The sequence below is a fragment of the Humulus lupulus genome, chromosome X (assembly GCF_963169125.1).
Source record: "Humulus lupulus chromosome X, drHumLupu1.1, whole genome shotgun sequence".
NCBI classification, from domain to species: Eukaryota; Viridiplantae; Streptophyta; class Magnoliopsida; order Rosales; family Cannabaceae; genus Humulus; species Humulus lupulus.
In genome coordinates, this window is record NC_084802.1 from 57,426,213 (window position 1) to 57,440,408 (window position 14,196).

At 42.0% G+C, this 14,196-nt stretch overlaps 1 pseudogene; it reads right to left on the reverse strand.

The window, feature by feature from the left end:
- Nucleotides 1–12,420, reverse strand: part of LOC133805852 (nuclear intron maturase 2, mitochondrial-like) — a 78,943-nt pseudogene extending 66,523 nt beyond the window's left edge.
- Between the last annotated feature and the right edge of the window lie 1,776 nt (nucleotides 12,421–14,196).

Below are 14,196 nucleotides of genomic sequence, written 5' to 3' on the forward strand. Positions count from 1 at the left end.
GGCCCCTGAAACCTAGCCACGACCCGCCCCTGAAACAGAGGCTAAGCCTCTCTGAAGACAGACACGCGCCGCAGCGCTCCCCTTCGGCCGAGCCTCCCTGGCTCCTTTGGTTCGTAGGGCCGCAGCGCTCTAGAACAGAGCCACAGCCCAAACCTTCTTGCCCAGAAAATCCACCATTTCTAACATCCTAACCTTATTCAAAACCACCCCAAAGCACCCTAATACCAAAACCCATTAATCACAAGACTTTTAGCATGATCCTAACAACATAATCCAACATAAATCCAGCTTAAAAACTCATTAAAACTCCACTTTGATTTCTGAAACCCAGCAGCTAAAGAACTCAAAACCAGTCATGCAAACTTAGAATTTAAGCTCTAAACTTCGAATTGAAGCTTACCTTCTTTGATGGACCACTTCCTTAACAACTTCTGAGCTAAAACCCAAGCTTCTCAGCTTCAATTCAGCCCTTAAACATCAAAACCATAAATACCTTAATATTCAGCCAAAACTCAGAATTCTAACACCCAAGAACAAAACTCAATTCTTACCTTGGACTTGTTTGAGTGCTCCTTGGCTAGAGCTGAGCTAATTCCTCAAACTTCAGCTCAAATCACAAGATTTCCAGCTGAATTCACCTTAGTTTCTTATAGCTTTCTTGAGAGAGAAGAGAGAAGAGGAGAAGAACTATTAAAGGGTCAGTTTATCTCTTTTGTTCCACTGGTTTCTGTTTTGTTAAGTCTAACCTTGGTTAATTAAATCAATCTCGGGGCTCGGGGTACGGGAAACGTCCCCAAGGGCAAAATGGTAAAATTTCCCAAAATTCCCGCCTAAGCTTCCTAACCTCAATGTTGACCGCATTTTTGGCCAACGACGTGTGAACGTCAAAAACAATAAAACCTTCAAGAGAAAATAAACGACACAGACGATTTTATAGTGGTTCAGCCCCAATGTCATGGTAATAGCCTAATCCACTTAGAGTTGTGATTATAGATCTACACTCAAGATCAGATGAACCTGAGTCAACTGAGTTTCTTCAGTGTAGATTACAAGAATACAAGAATTCTCTCAAATACAAGTACTCTCTCTCTCTAGAAAATTCAAATCAAAAGTTCAAAACTCCAAAAGTCCCCCAAAGTCCCCTTTATGATGCCATAAGCCTTGTATTTATAGGCTCAGGATCGTACAGATGATATCCCCATAATCGGGATATTTTATTATTCTCATTATATTAAAATTACAATAATATTCAAAATATAACAATACACTAAATTTGTGGGATAAATTGAGAGATTTCCGCGTATGCCAAGACCGATTCTTATTGAAGCCATTTCTGGGAATCTTGACGTAGTCCTGCTCCATCCAGTCGATCCATATCACATTCAGTCTGGTCGGCCAAACCTTCACTGGGTAGACACGCACTTAACTAGGCAGACATGCACTTGACTGGGCATATAGGTCATGACTGGGCAGACATGTACTTGACTGGGCAAACATGCACTTGGCTGGGCAGACAGCTCATGACTGGTCGGACATGGTCATGACTGGGCATACATGCACTTAACTGGGCAGACATGCACTTGGCTGGGCAGACATGCACTTGGCTGGGCAGACATGCACTTGACTGGGCAGACATGCACTTGGCTGGGCAGACAGGTCATGACTGGTTGGACATGGTCATGACTGGTCGGACATGGTCATGACTGGTCGAACATGGTCATGACTGGGCAAACAAGGTCATGCCTGGGCAGACAAGGTCATGCTTGGGCAGACAAGGTCATGCCTGGGCAGACAATCATATGACTGGTCGGACAAGGTCATGCCTAGTCGGTCATGACACTTGACTGGCCAGTCAAAACTCTTCATTGGTCTACCGGGTCACTCCTAAGCCAGATCACTTTATCACAACTCTGAGGAGCCAATATATTTATTGATTATTAATGTGTCGTTTACGGACCATGCACTGCCACTTGTCACTTCTATTGCCACGTCATCGATCTCCAATTTTTGGGGATAACATTTGCCCCCCAAGTTTATTATACGATTTTCTCGTATGATAAACTTTTCTTCTAGCAAAATGTTCTTGAGGTCATTCAAAAGCTCCTACCCGGTTAATAACTTTCACGTAAACCCACGACTGAACTTTTCTTTTGATTTCTTCAAATTCTATTTTTTTGATCTTGTGGTAGTATGTGTTTTGGATGAGAAATGGTGTTTGTGCTAGATGGAATTTAGGGCTTTGCTTTTCTTGGCTTAGGGTTTATGGTGAGGTTTGGGTATGAGACATGGAATATGGTCGTTTGGCCATTGTTTTTTTTCCTTTGTAAAAAGTATGGTCCGATCGAACCATACATTAGCCCCTTGGCCCCAAGATGCATCCAACCGGATGCCAGCTTTGCTCGGACTAGGCCCCTCGAATTGGACACACACCTCGGACATCATGGCTCCTCGGATGGAAGTGCGGCTGCAGCTCGAATGGCTCTTCGGACGGAAGTGCAGCAGCTGCTCGGATGGCACCCAAGCACAGCTCCTCGGACTAGCACGGTTACTCGGACACCCCAGCATCCGCTCGGATGCACCTCCCAACTCCTTGGACAGCTCTACGCGTGCAGCTCCTCCAAGTTCGTAGGCACACACACACGCACCTGCTCGGACCAAGGTTTCCGCTCAGACACCACGGTCTCTTGACATCTCTTGGCTTCTCAGACCAAGCATGGCATGCCTTAGCACTTGGCGCGCCTCTTGGACCAAAAAAAAATTTCTTGGCTCCTCGGACCAAGCATGGCAAGCCTTAGGCACTTGGCGCGCCACTTGGACCAAAAAAATTTCTATGTCCAAAACTTTTAATTCACGCTCACCCTAGGGACCTTAAGCACTTTTTAGGCACTTTAGGCACAAAATTTATTTTTTCTCCGTACATACTATATTTTCACTACTTAGATAAATTTTTTCTAAGTAGAAAAATAAAATTTTCTCTTGTTGAATTTTATCTGTATGGTTACTCACCTCCCCATTTTTTATTTTTTGTAGATGAATCGCTTTGATTGTAGGGGAGGTGACAACCACACGAATTCTGATACGTCCATCCCGCAATCGAGCGATACTCCTCCAAGTAGTGCCTCTTCATTGTTAGTCATGCTCAATAATAGAGTTTCCTACTCGACCAGTGATACATGCTCAGCTGACCAGGGAAGTTGTATCCCTCTCGACCGGGAAAACGTTGCACCTGATCAGCTAGACTTTGTACCTTGCCAGTAGTTTACTCTTTTTTGTTGTGAAGACAATTGTTGCTTAGCAGCTTTGATATTTTTCTCGTACAACCGAGCTGTTGGAATTTATAATTTACTTTTCTTTGTTAACTTAAAACATTCTAAGTCTTTTAGACTTAAAAAGTTATAAGTTTTTTGTGAATAGTAAAGTCACTCTGATGTATGCCTTATATTTTCGCATGAGTACTTAGTTTTCTAACTTAGAAATTCTAGACATTTCATAAGTCCATACTAAGTATACTTTCTCACACTCTTATTGCTCTAACATTTTATGGGCATAATGTTTATTGTCACACGAATATCTGCTCCTAACTTGAAATTTTAAAAAATTCCAAGTTACTTAAGCTTTGTCAAACAAGTTAGCTTAATGGCCTTTTTGGACTTCGAAAATTTACAAGTCAGCCTAAAAACAGATATTTTAACTCGTGCTCTTATTGCCTGTGTTAAATTATATACCAGTATACCCCATGTGCCCCCCAGGTGATCGAGGGTTGAAAGATCCTTAGTCACTCGCTACTTGACTAAATCTGTTCGAGCAGTTAATTACTCGTGAAACACATAGAATATATGGAAAATATTCGAGTAGTTGAACACTGCTTGAACGTATCGACCAGTTGAACACTGTCCGATTTTACCGACCAGTTGAACACTGCTCGGATAACTAACACACATGCATATTTGTAGCAAGAATCGACCACGCTGCGCACAGTCTCTTTTATTACTCGTAAATTAAAAGGGACAAAACATGTCTAACAACGAGTCTTAAACAACCAAAATTGTTCAAAAATAAAATGACTGGTTAGCAAATAACCAGCTCATAAACCAAACTTAAATAACAAGTCAAACAACTCGAAATCAAGCTACCACTCTGAAAGTGGTATTTAGAAATAATATATCCTCCGATGCTCGCCACTCCAGTGGTTTCTGATTCTAGCACTCCCGCTCAGCATACTTCTCCTTTGCTTTGTTTCTTTCCTCAACCAAGTGTGAACCTCCACATATAGTGTCTAAGGTAAAGTCTACAGGTCTGGGCTGCAAGGGTGGAGATCTTTGTTACTTGAAACCAGGATTGCTGCTGCCTCCTTCTCCCTGGGGTGTCTCTGCCCGATACTTCCTCAACTTGCCCGACCGGAGAAGAAATTCTTTCTCGTCCTTGAGGTGATTGCATTCATTCGTGTCGTGACCATAATCTCCATGGAAACGACAAAACTTATTCATGTCTCTCTTCCTCATCTCTTTCCTGATGGGTGGAGGTTTCTTGTAGGGAACCTCTTCATGACTAGCAAGATATATTTCCGCTCGGCTAGCCGAGAGAGTGGTGTAGTTAGTGAATTGAGGCTCATACTTGGTTGGATTTTCACTTGAATTCAACTTTGCTTTCTTTTCCTCATGGTGGTCAGACCCATTATTTCCACGTTTCCTTCCACCAAAGTCAATTGATCCGCCCGGATTGTTTATGCCATTCTCCTCCTTCTCTATTGCATCATCCAATTTCATATACTTGTCCGCCCAGTCAAGAAATTGTTGAAGTGTTGAAATTGGATTTCTATGTATACTGTCCCACAAAGGGCTCCGATAAGTTATCCCAGCACTTATGGCAACCATCTTCCCCTCGTCTCCTACAGCAGTTGCTCTATTGGCTTCTCTCATGAATCTCTGTATATAGTTCTTTAGAGACTCATCTTTTCCTTGTTTGATATCTGCCAAGTGGTTTGCATAAACTGGTGGAGTCCGGGCAGTGTTGAATTGTCTACAAAACTCCTTCCTGAATGCTTCCCAAGAGGTAATGGAGTTCGACTTAAACTTCCAATACCATTCCTGGGCAGTATCCGATAATGTAGTCGGGAAAACTCTACACTGATAATCGTCACTTACTCCTAGCAATTCCATCTGGTCCTCAAACTTCCCAATATGTCTGATGGGATCTGCCTTTTCTGTATATACTGGTAGTACCGGTGTTTTATATTTTGCCGGTGGCTGGGCTGCTCTAATCCGGGCACAAAATGGGCTACCACTCCGGTGGTCTATCGCATCTATCTCGGAAGGTCGTTTTGACAAACTTTGCACTACAGTTGTTAGCATGTCAAGTTGGGCTTGGATGGCTGGTGCAACTGATGAGGTTCCAAGGCCTTGTTTGCCTGGTCGGGCATTACCATCTGGCACGCCATCGTCAAGTATTTCTACTTGACTGGCAGGGCGGTCCAAATTTTTCCCTTTGACCGGGACGATCCTCCTCTTGTTGGTGATAACGTCCCTCAGATCCTTCCGGGAAGCATGCTCTCCTGCCCGATCAAACACCGTACTTTTCGATTTTTCAGAGGGCTTACTACGCAGGACTTGCTCTCTCCCACTACATTGCTGGTCGGGGTGCAGTTGAGGCCTTTCGGTACGCCCCGGGCAGTCTTTTCCTCCTTTTTGGTCATTGCCCTCCTTTTCCTTTGACTGATCGGTGTGATGACTATCAGCTTCATCACGACCGTGCCCATCTTTGAATTGTGAAGTCCTCTTCTCTCGAGGATCTTAGTCTGATCCTGCTTGGGTGGAGTCTTTTTACTGCCCGACCGGTGACTCCCTGATCTAGAAGTCTCTGATCGGTGGCTCCTGGAGAAGGTTCTAGAGTGCTCCCTTTGCGTCGAGGTAGTTCTGGATCGGTCCCCATCATCTTCCCGACCAGGGGGGTTACTCCTGCTTCTGCTCGGTCCTCGAGAATCAGCTCTGTCAGTGGTCCTCCGACCAACATTATTATTTCTTGCTCCCTGGGTGGCTGCTTGTGCTGCGGCTTGAGCATTGGCTTGGGCCAATTGGGTAGCTGCTTCTAGAGCAAGTGCTGCTTCACGATGTCTCTGGTTGACCTCCTCCTGTTGTTGTCTGAGCTCTTTGCTTCTGGCCTCCATATCACGTCTTTGCTGCTCTAACGCAGCACTCTGCCTGGCCATCTCTTCAACGAACGCCTCCTGCCTGGCATGGAATTGTGCCATCTCCTCCTGGAAGGCCCCCATGGCCTCCTGGAGTCACGTCCTCGAGCATGACCCTAGGCTCAGTTTCACGATCTTGAAGGCTAGGACCTTCTGATCTGGCAGGCTCTTTAGAGGAGCCTATCTTCTTGGAGGCCGCATTGATGTTCTTAGGCGCCATAATACTTCAGGGACCGTCTGTCTTTCTCTTTAGGCTCTCAATGAAAGCACCAAAATGTTGACTGCGTTTTTGGCAACGACATGTGAACGTCAAAAACGATAAAACCTTCAAGAGAAAATAAACGACACAGACGATTTTATAGTGGTTCAGCCCCAATGTGATGGTAATAGCCTAATCCACTTAGAGTTGTGATTATAGATCTACACTCAAGATCAGATGAACCTAAGTCAACTGAGTTTCTTCAGTGTAGATTACAAGAATACAAGAATTCTCTCAAATACAAGTACTCTCTCTCTCTCTAGAAAATTCAGATCAAAAGTTCAAAATTCCAAAAGTCCCCCAAAGTCCTCTTTATGATGCCATAAGCCTTGTATTTATAGGCTCAGGATCGTACAGATGATATCCCCATAATCGGGATATTTTATTATTCTCATTATATTAAAATTACAATAATATTCAAAATATAACAATACACTAAATTTGTGGGAAAAATTGAGAGATTCCCGCGTATGCCAAGACCGATTCTTGTTGAAGCCGTTTCTGGGAATCTTGACGTAGTCCTGCTCCATCCAGTCGATCCATATCACATTCAGTCTGGTCGGCCAAACCTTCACTGGGTAGACACACACTTAACTGGGTAGGCATGCACTTGACTGGGCAGACAGGTCATGACTGGGCAGACATGCACTTGGCTGGGCAGACAGGTCATGACTGGTCGGACATGGTCATGACTGGTCGGACATGGTCATGACTGGGCAGACATGCACTTAACTGGGCAGACATGCACTTGGCTGGGCAAACAGGTCATGACTGGTCGGACATGGTCATGACTGGTCGGACATGGTCATGACTGGGCAGACAAGGTCATGCCTGGGCAGACAATCATATGACTGGTCGGACAAGGTCATGCCTGGTCGGTCATGACACTTGACTGGCCAGTCAAAACTCTTCCTTGGTCTAACGGGTCACTCCTAAGCCAGATCACTTTATCACAACTCTGAGGAGCCAATATATTTATTGACTATTAATGTGTCATTTATAGACCATGCACTGCCACTTGTCACTTCTATTGCCACGTCATTGTTCTCCAATTTTTGGGGATAACACTCAAATATATCTCCATATATTTATTTCCATAGCCCGATAACCCAAATAATTATCTAGTTCCCGAAATACCCCTTGACTTGCCCCAAGTCAAATATTAAGCCCCGCTATGACTTTCCCGCTATCTAGCTCCCTAGGATTGCCTCAAGTCGCTCGCTGCAATCTACCCACATAATAATGTGGTTCTCACAGATATAACATTTAACCACACTTACATTCATATAATCATTCAAGCATGCTTATCATATAATCATGCATTAAATCAATAAACTCACACATAAACCAATTATGCCCACCCGGCACACTAATCAGGGCCCTTAAGCCATAACAGTAATTTTGGGTCGTTACACAATGGCCCCAAGAAGGAAGTTTCTCCGCAACCTCAAGGGAAAAACCAAAGATTATCTTTAACCCATAAGGGTTTGGTTTTGGTTCATCCTCATCCAATACCTTATTCTTCTGGTACTTTCTCTTGACTTTCTTCTTATTCTTCTCTTCACCATTGTCTGTGGTAGTAATAACATGAGTGACAAATGCTACTTTCACCAAATCAATTACCTTTTTATCACTTACATCCCTCATCAAAGCATTTATCACCAACCTCGCCTTCATCCTATTTGAGATTGTGCTCAAATCACCCTTTACATACCACAAACAACCTGTAAAACTCTATCTAATCACCCTTAACACAATATGGGCAATCCTACTAAGCTTAAAAGCAAACAAAATCTGTGAAAATCAAGCTTCATAAATTGGCTCCAAAATCATATGCTATACATCTTGAACAATCTTATCTTGAAATGCAGTGACTTATGTTGTTGTCCAAAGGGCCTTGTTCTTCCTCTTGGACAAAGAATGGAAATTAGTCTTTTCTTGGGACTCAAGTCTCACTCCCCACCTAAACCTATCATCAAGGATGGTGTTTAGAAGCACCAATAAGTCCTCGAGCACCAGCCTCTAAATCGAGATACGCAACATATAAGAACCCATGTCGTTGGCACAAACCTTCGGGTAAAGCCAAGACCCATAGCTTCAATTGGTAAATATAAGAAGTCAAATTGGTGGCAATTCAGTCAAGTTCCAAAAAGTTCTCAATCCACGTTCAATAACAAAGGGAAACCGCATCTTCCTTCATCTAGGTGGAAGGGTCATCAGAATTAGGTATGTTATGGTGCATCTGAGTGTATGAGAGGAGAGGAATGAGGACAAACCCATGGGTTCTTTGGTGGCTTTTGGAGAAAGAAAAGATTATGATACTTGTGAGAATCTGACGAGTGAAAATTTGAAAGCGATGAAGCATTTAAGATTGGGGGATGGGAGACTCAGGAAAATGAAAACTACACAAAACTTGTAAAGCACAGCTCAAGAAAGGAGGCTGGCAGGTGATTTTGTATTTTTAACAACAGAGGTACACGATTTTACAAGAGAGAGAAAGAGTAATGATTACAGAATATTTACCAAAAAATACATAGAGAATATTCTAACAAATTGTACAAGTTTGTTACATTGGGACCACAATATCGTTAGGCAATATTCTATAAGCTAAGGGAGACACCTAGTCAACACCATGGTAAATATCATTTCCTAACAGCCCCTCTCAAATGTTGTGGTGTTTCTACCACACTAAGTTTGTTACTTAAGAAATGATATATGTCTTGACTGAGGCTTTTTGTAAGACAGTCGGCAATCTGATCATGAGAGGGTATATATCTGATTTCCAAAGCTTTTTGGAGCACTTTATCTCTAACAAAATGAACATCAAGCTATATATGTTTGGTCCTAGCATGGTATACCGGATTTGCAGCAAGTGCACTTGCTCCCATGTTGTCACAATAGGTTATTGGAATGCTTGGCAGAAAGAAATCAAATTCTTGAAGTAAGGCTTGTATCCATGATATCTTTGCAGCTACATGAGCAAGGGCCCTGTATTCGGAATCTGTACTTGATCAGGAAACTACAGCTTGCTTCTTTGATGACCATGAGACCAAGGAATCACCTAGGTAGACACAATAGCCTGCAACACTTCTTCTATAATCTGGGCAACATGCCCAATTAGCATCAGAATAGCCTGTAAGAGTAAGTCGATTCAAGTACTTGAAATGCAGCCCATGGTTCACAGTTCCTTTTAAATACATGAGCACTCTCTTGGCTGCCTTCCAGTGCACTGTAGTTGGTGACTAAAGAAACTGGATTAGTTTGTTAACAACAAACGAAAGGTTTGGCCGGGTGTGTGTGAGATATTGCAATCCACCAATCACACTTCTATATACTGTAGGATTCTCTAGCACTTCTCCATCTAATTTTGATAGAGTTTTTACTGTCATAGGCGTTGGACAAGGCTTCGGATGTAACATACCAGTTCTTGACATCAACTCTTTAACATACTTAGCTTGATTCAAATACAGACCTGTTTCATCCCTCTTGACATCAATACCTAAGAAATAGTGCAGAGGTCCCAAATCCTTCAAGGCAAACACATCATTCAGTTTCTTAATAAATTGTTGAGCTTCTTCACATCATTTCCTACACTATTATATCATCCACATAAATAAGTACCATTATCATCATGGTTGGAGTCTTGTAGAAAAATAGAGAGGAATCTGCCTTGGAGTTTTTAAATTCCCAGCTGATTAGAGTAGCTTTCAGCCTATCAAACTAAGCTCTTGGAGTTTGTTTTAGCCCATAAAGAGACTTGGTGAGTTTACAAACAAATCTGGTCTCTCCTTGTCTTCAAAACCATGAGGTTGACACATGTAAACATCCTCCTCAAGTTTCCCATTTAGGAAGGCATTGTTGATATCTAATTTTCTTATGTCCCAAGACTTTGCCATTGCAATTGTGAGTATGATCTGAACTGTTCCAGCTTTGACCACTGGACTGAAAGTTTCTCCAAAATATATTCCTGGCCATTGGTTGAAACCTTTTGCTACTAAACGTGCCTTGATTCTTTGAAATGTCCCATCTGAATTTCTTTTTATCTTGAAAACCCATTTGTTTCCAACCACATTCATTCCATGTTTTCTTGGTACAAGCTGCCATGTATTATTGTTTTTATGAGCATTCATTTCTTCTAACATAGCAAGCGGCCAACCAGAGTGATTTAAAGCCTCTTCTATTGAGTATGGTTCTTCATTAGGATATTTCCATTTAGCCTCTCCCACATAGACTTTAGGTTTGAATATGCCTGCCTTGGACCTCGTAACCATGGGGTCCGTGGGCACCAAGGTGGTTCCTATGTCATGTTGAAAAATCTTAGCTTGTTCTCTAGATGGTGCAGCAACTTCTTCATGCATTTCAGCCTCTTGCTGAGCAGCTAAGACATCACTAAATATTGATGAAGCTTGTGGAGAACCATGAGTGCTATTGTGTAAGGAACCAGGTGGTGAAGGTGAATCTGCAAGAGAGACTGATGCAGAAGCTTTATCAACTTGAACACCTGATGTTGAATTTGAGGTAAGTGGCGAGGATGGTGAAGAAGTTTGAGTGAAAGATAACGAAGATGGAACTGACACATGGACAGGTTGTTCAAATTTATAGGAGTTGAGGAAACCTGTTTTGAAAGGAAAATCATTCTCATTGAAAATGACATCTCTTGAGATGTACAACCTACCTGTAGAACTAAGGCACTTGTAACATTTGTGCACATCACTATAGCCAAGGTTAACACACTTAGTGGAATGGTATTGGAACTTGTGAGATTGATATGGACGAAGGCATGGGTAACAAGCAACATCGAAAACTTTGAGGAATTTGTAGTCTAATTTCTTAGAAAATAGAATTTCGAAAGGAGTTTTGTTGTGCAGAATTGGTGTAGGAAGTCTATTTATAAGATATACAACAGTCATAAAAGAATCCCGTCAATATTTCAATGGCATGTGAGATTGAGTCAAAAGAGTTAAGCCCATTTCAACAACATGTCTATGTTTTCGCTCTGCTCGACCATTTTGAGCAGAGGCATGTGGACACGAATGATGAAAGGCAAAACCATGTTCAGTGAAATACTTAGTGAACGCTTGGAACTCTCCACCCCAATCCGTTTGGAGTGTTTTGATCTTCCTATCAAACTGATTTTAAACAAGAGTTTTGAATTGAATGAAGGCTGAAATAACTTCAGATTTGGTCTTTAATGGATATATCCATGTAAACCTACTGAAGTCATCAACAAAATGCATATAAAATCTATAGTTTGTGTGTGCTATGACTGGTGTAGGACCCCAAACATCAGTATGGATTAGTTCAAGAGGAAAATTTACTCGACTGTAATTTAACTTAAATGGTAAGGAATGGGACTTCCCAAATTGGCATGCTTCACAAAAACGTTCCTTTTCATTTCTCAGAGATTTTAAATCAACATGACTCAAGACAAGATTTATGACTCATGTTGAAGGGTGGCCTACACGCCTATGCCACACTTCTTTCTTGGAATGAAAACACTGCTCAGCTACATGCTGGCTTTGATTGGAATTATTTGAAACTTCACTAAACAAACACTGAACACTAGAAGACCCATTGGAGGAATGCATTCATTGGTTTGCAGTAGAGTCTCCAAGTTGATAAATCCCCTCTTTAAGTCTCCCTTGAAGAATCACCTTCCCTGTTGCTAGGTCCTTCACAACACAACAAAACGGAAAAAAAACTCAACTGAGACATTGTTGTCTATGGTAAGTTTTGAAATACTCACAAGGTTTTTTGTTATATGAGGGACATGTAAAAGATCTTTCAGTGCCAAACAATTATTTCCAGAGGTTGTTAAAATACCTTTTCCAATATGATTGATATTCAACTTACTTCCATTACCTACGGTTAGATGTTCCGTACCGTGGTATTCATTTTTCTGAGTCATGTTGTTGGAATCTTTTGTGATGTGGTGGCTGGCTCCACTGTCAGCATACCAGGCCTCACTTCCAATCATATCTGGAGTAGCAATGAAGGTTGCTGCACCTTATGCACTTCCTTGTATTTCCTTGCTTTGTTGTCTTGCAACATATGCAAAGGAACCCATATATGACTCATCATACCTGTTGTAGCAGTAGGCAGCAGAGTGTCCAAAATGCCCACAAACTTGACAAGTGGGCTTTGAGTCACCACAATTTCCTCCTCGTCCTCTTGAGCGACTACCTCCTCTGTAGGCCCCTCTATTTCCTCAACTGAAAGGTGCTGAACTATTTCCTCTCCCAGCAGAAGAGTACTGAGATTTAGTAGCAATATTTGCTGCTAGAGATACTGAAGACATCTTGTTTGACCCAGACAAAGCATTTAGGCGCTCCATCTTGCTATCATAGCTAAGGAGTATATCTTGCAGTTCTTGCCAGGTGGTTTTTGGACGAGCCTCAGTGAACACAATGATAGGAAGATAATATGCATCTAAGCCAGATAAAACATTAGCAACTAATTGGTTTTCTGGGTATGGGTCACCTGCAAGAGCCAAGACATCTGCCCATTGACGTTTTTGACGAAGATAGTCTGCCATGGTTAGAGCTCCTTTTCAAAATGTTTGGATCTTGGTTCTGTATTCGTCCATCTTCGACTTCGAGTGTGCTCCAAATAAAGCCTCTAAAGCATGCCACAAAGCTGTAAATGACTCACAGCCCATCACCTCTGCAGCAATGTCTTCGGTCATTGACCCATACAACCATCCAAGGAGTAATTTGTCATTAACAATCCAATGCTCAAACGCTGTATTACCTTGAGCATCACCATGCTGACCATCTGGAGGCTCAAGAAACTCAGTAGGTCGCACTTTCAACCCATTTAAATACCCATCTAGCCGATGACCCCGAACCATTGCTTACACCATGGACTTCCACAGAGAGTAACTAATCTGATTCAACTTGAGAGCAAACGACTGAGTGAGAGTGCTAGTGATAGGGGTCAAAAGGTTATTGGAGGTTATTGCAGAGGGAACAATACTGGAGCTGACATTTTGGGTGGAGGGTGGCTGGTTTGTTGGGCTATTAGTCTGTGCTGTTTGCTCACCAAGTGTTTGGTCATTGGGAGTCTGGTTTCCTACCGTCGACATTTGAGTCTCACCGAACTTGGCTCTGATACCAACTCAGGAAAATGAAAACTACACAAAACTTGTAAAGCACAGCTCAAGAAAGGAGGCTGGCAGATGATTTTGTATTTATAACAACAGGGGTACACGGTTCTACAAGAGAGAGAGAGCAATGATTACATAATATTTACCAAACAATACATAGAGAATATTCTAACAAATTGTACAAGTTTGTTACATTGGGACCACAATACCGTTAGGCAATATTCTAGAAGCTACAGGAGACACCTGGTCAGCACCATGGTAAATATCATTTCCTAACAGGGAGAGCTCACTGCTTGGTGAACTTTCAGAAACCCGTATGCTAAAAAATTGAGAGAGAGAGAGAGAGAGAGAGAGAGCGGGGGAGGGAGAAAGAAAAAGAGTGCTTAACAAAGATGGAAAGGTCTAGCTTTGGTCTATGGTGGATGTAGACGAAAATGGAGGTTCTGAGTCCTGACCCTCGTTGAGTAAACCATGTTGATTGGAGTTTAGACGTTAGAGTATTTGGAACAAGTAGTTACATGGTAGTTTTATATAAACCCCTATTTTTTTTCACCCCACACCCATTTTTAAATTAACCTATCATAATTTTTTAAAATTTATTTCCACACACATTCTAAAAAAGTACAAAATTACTCATTATTAAATAGT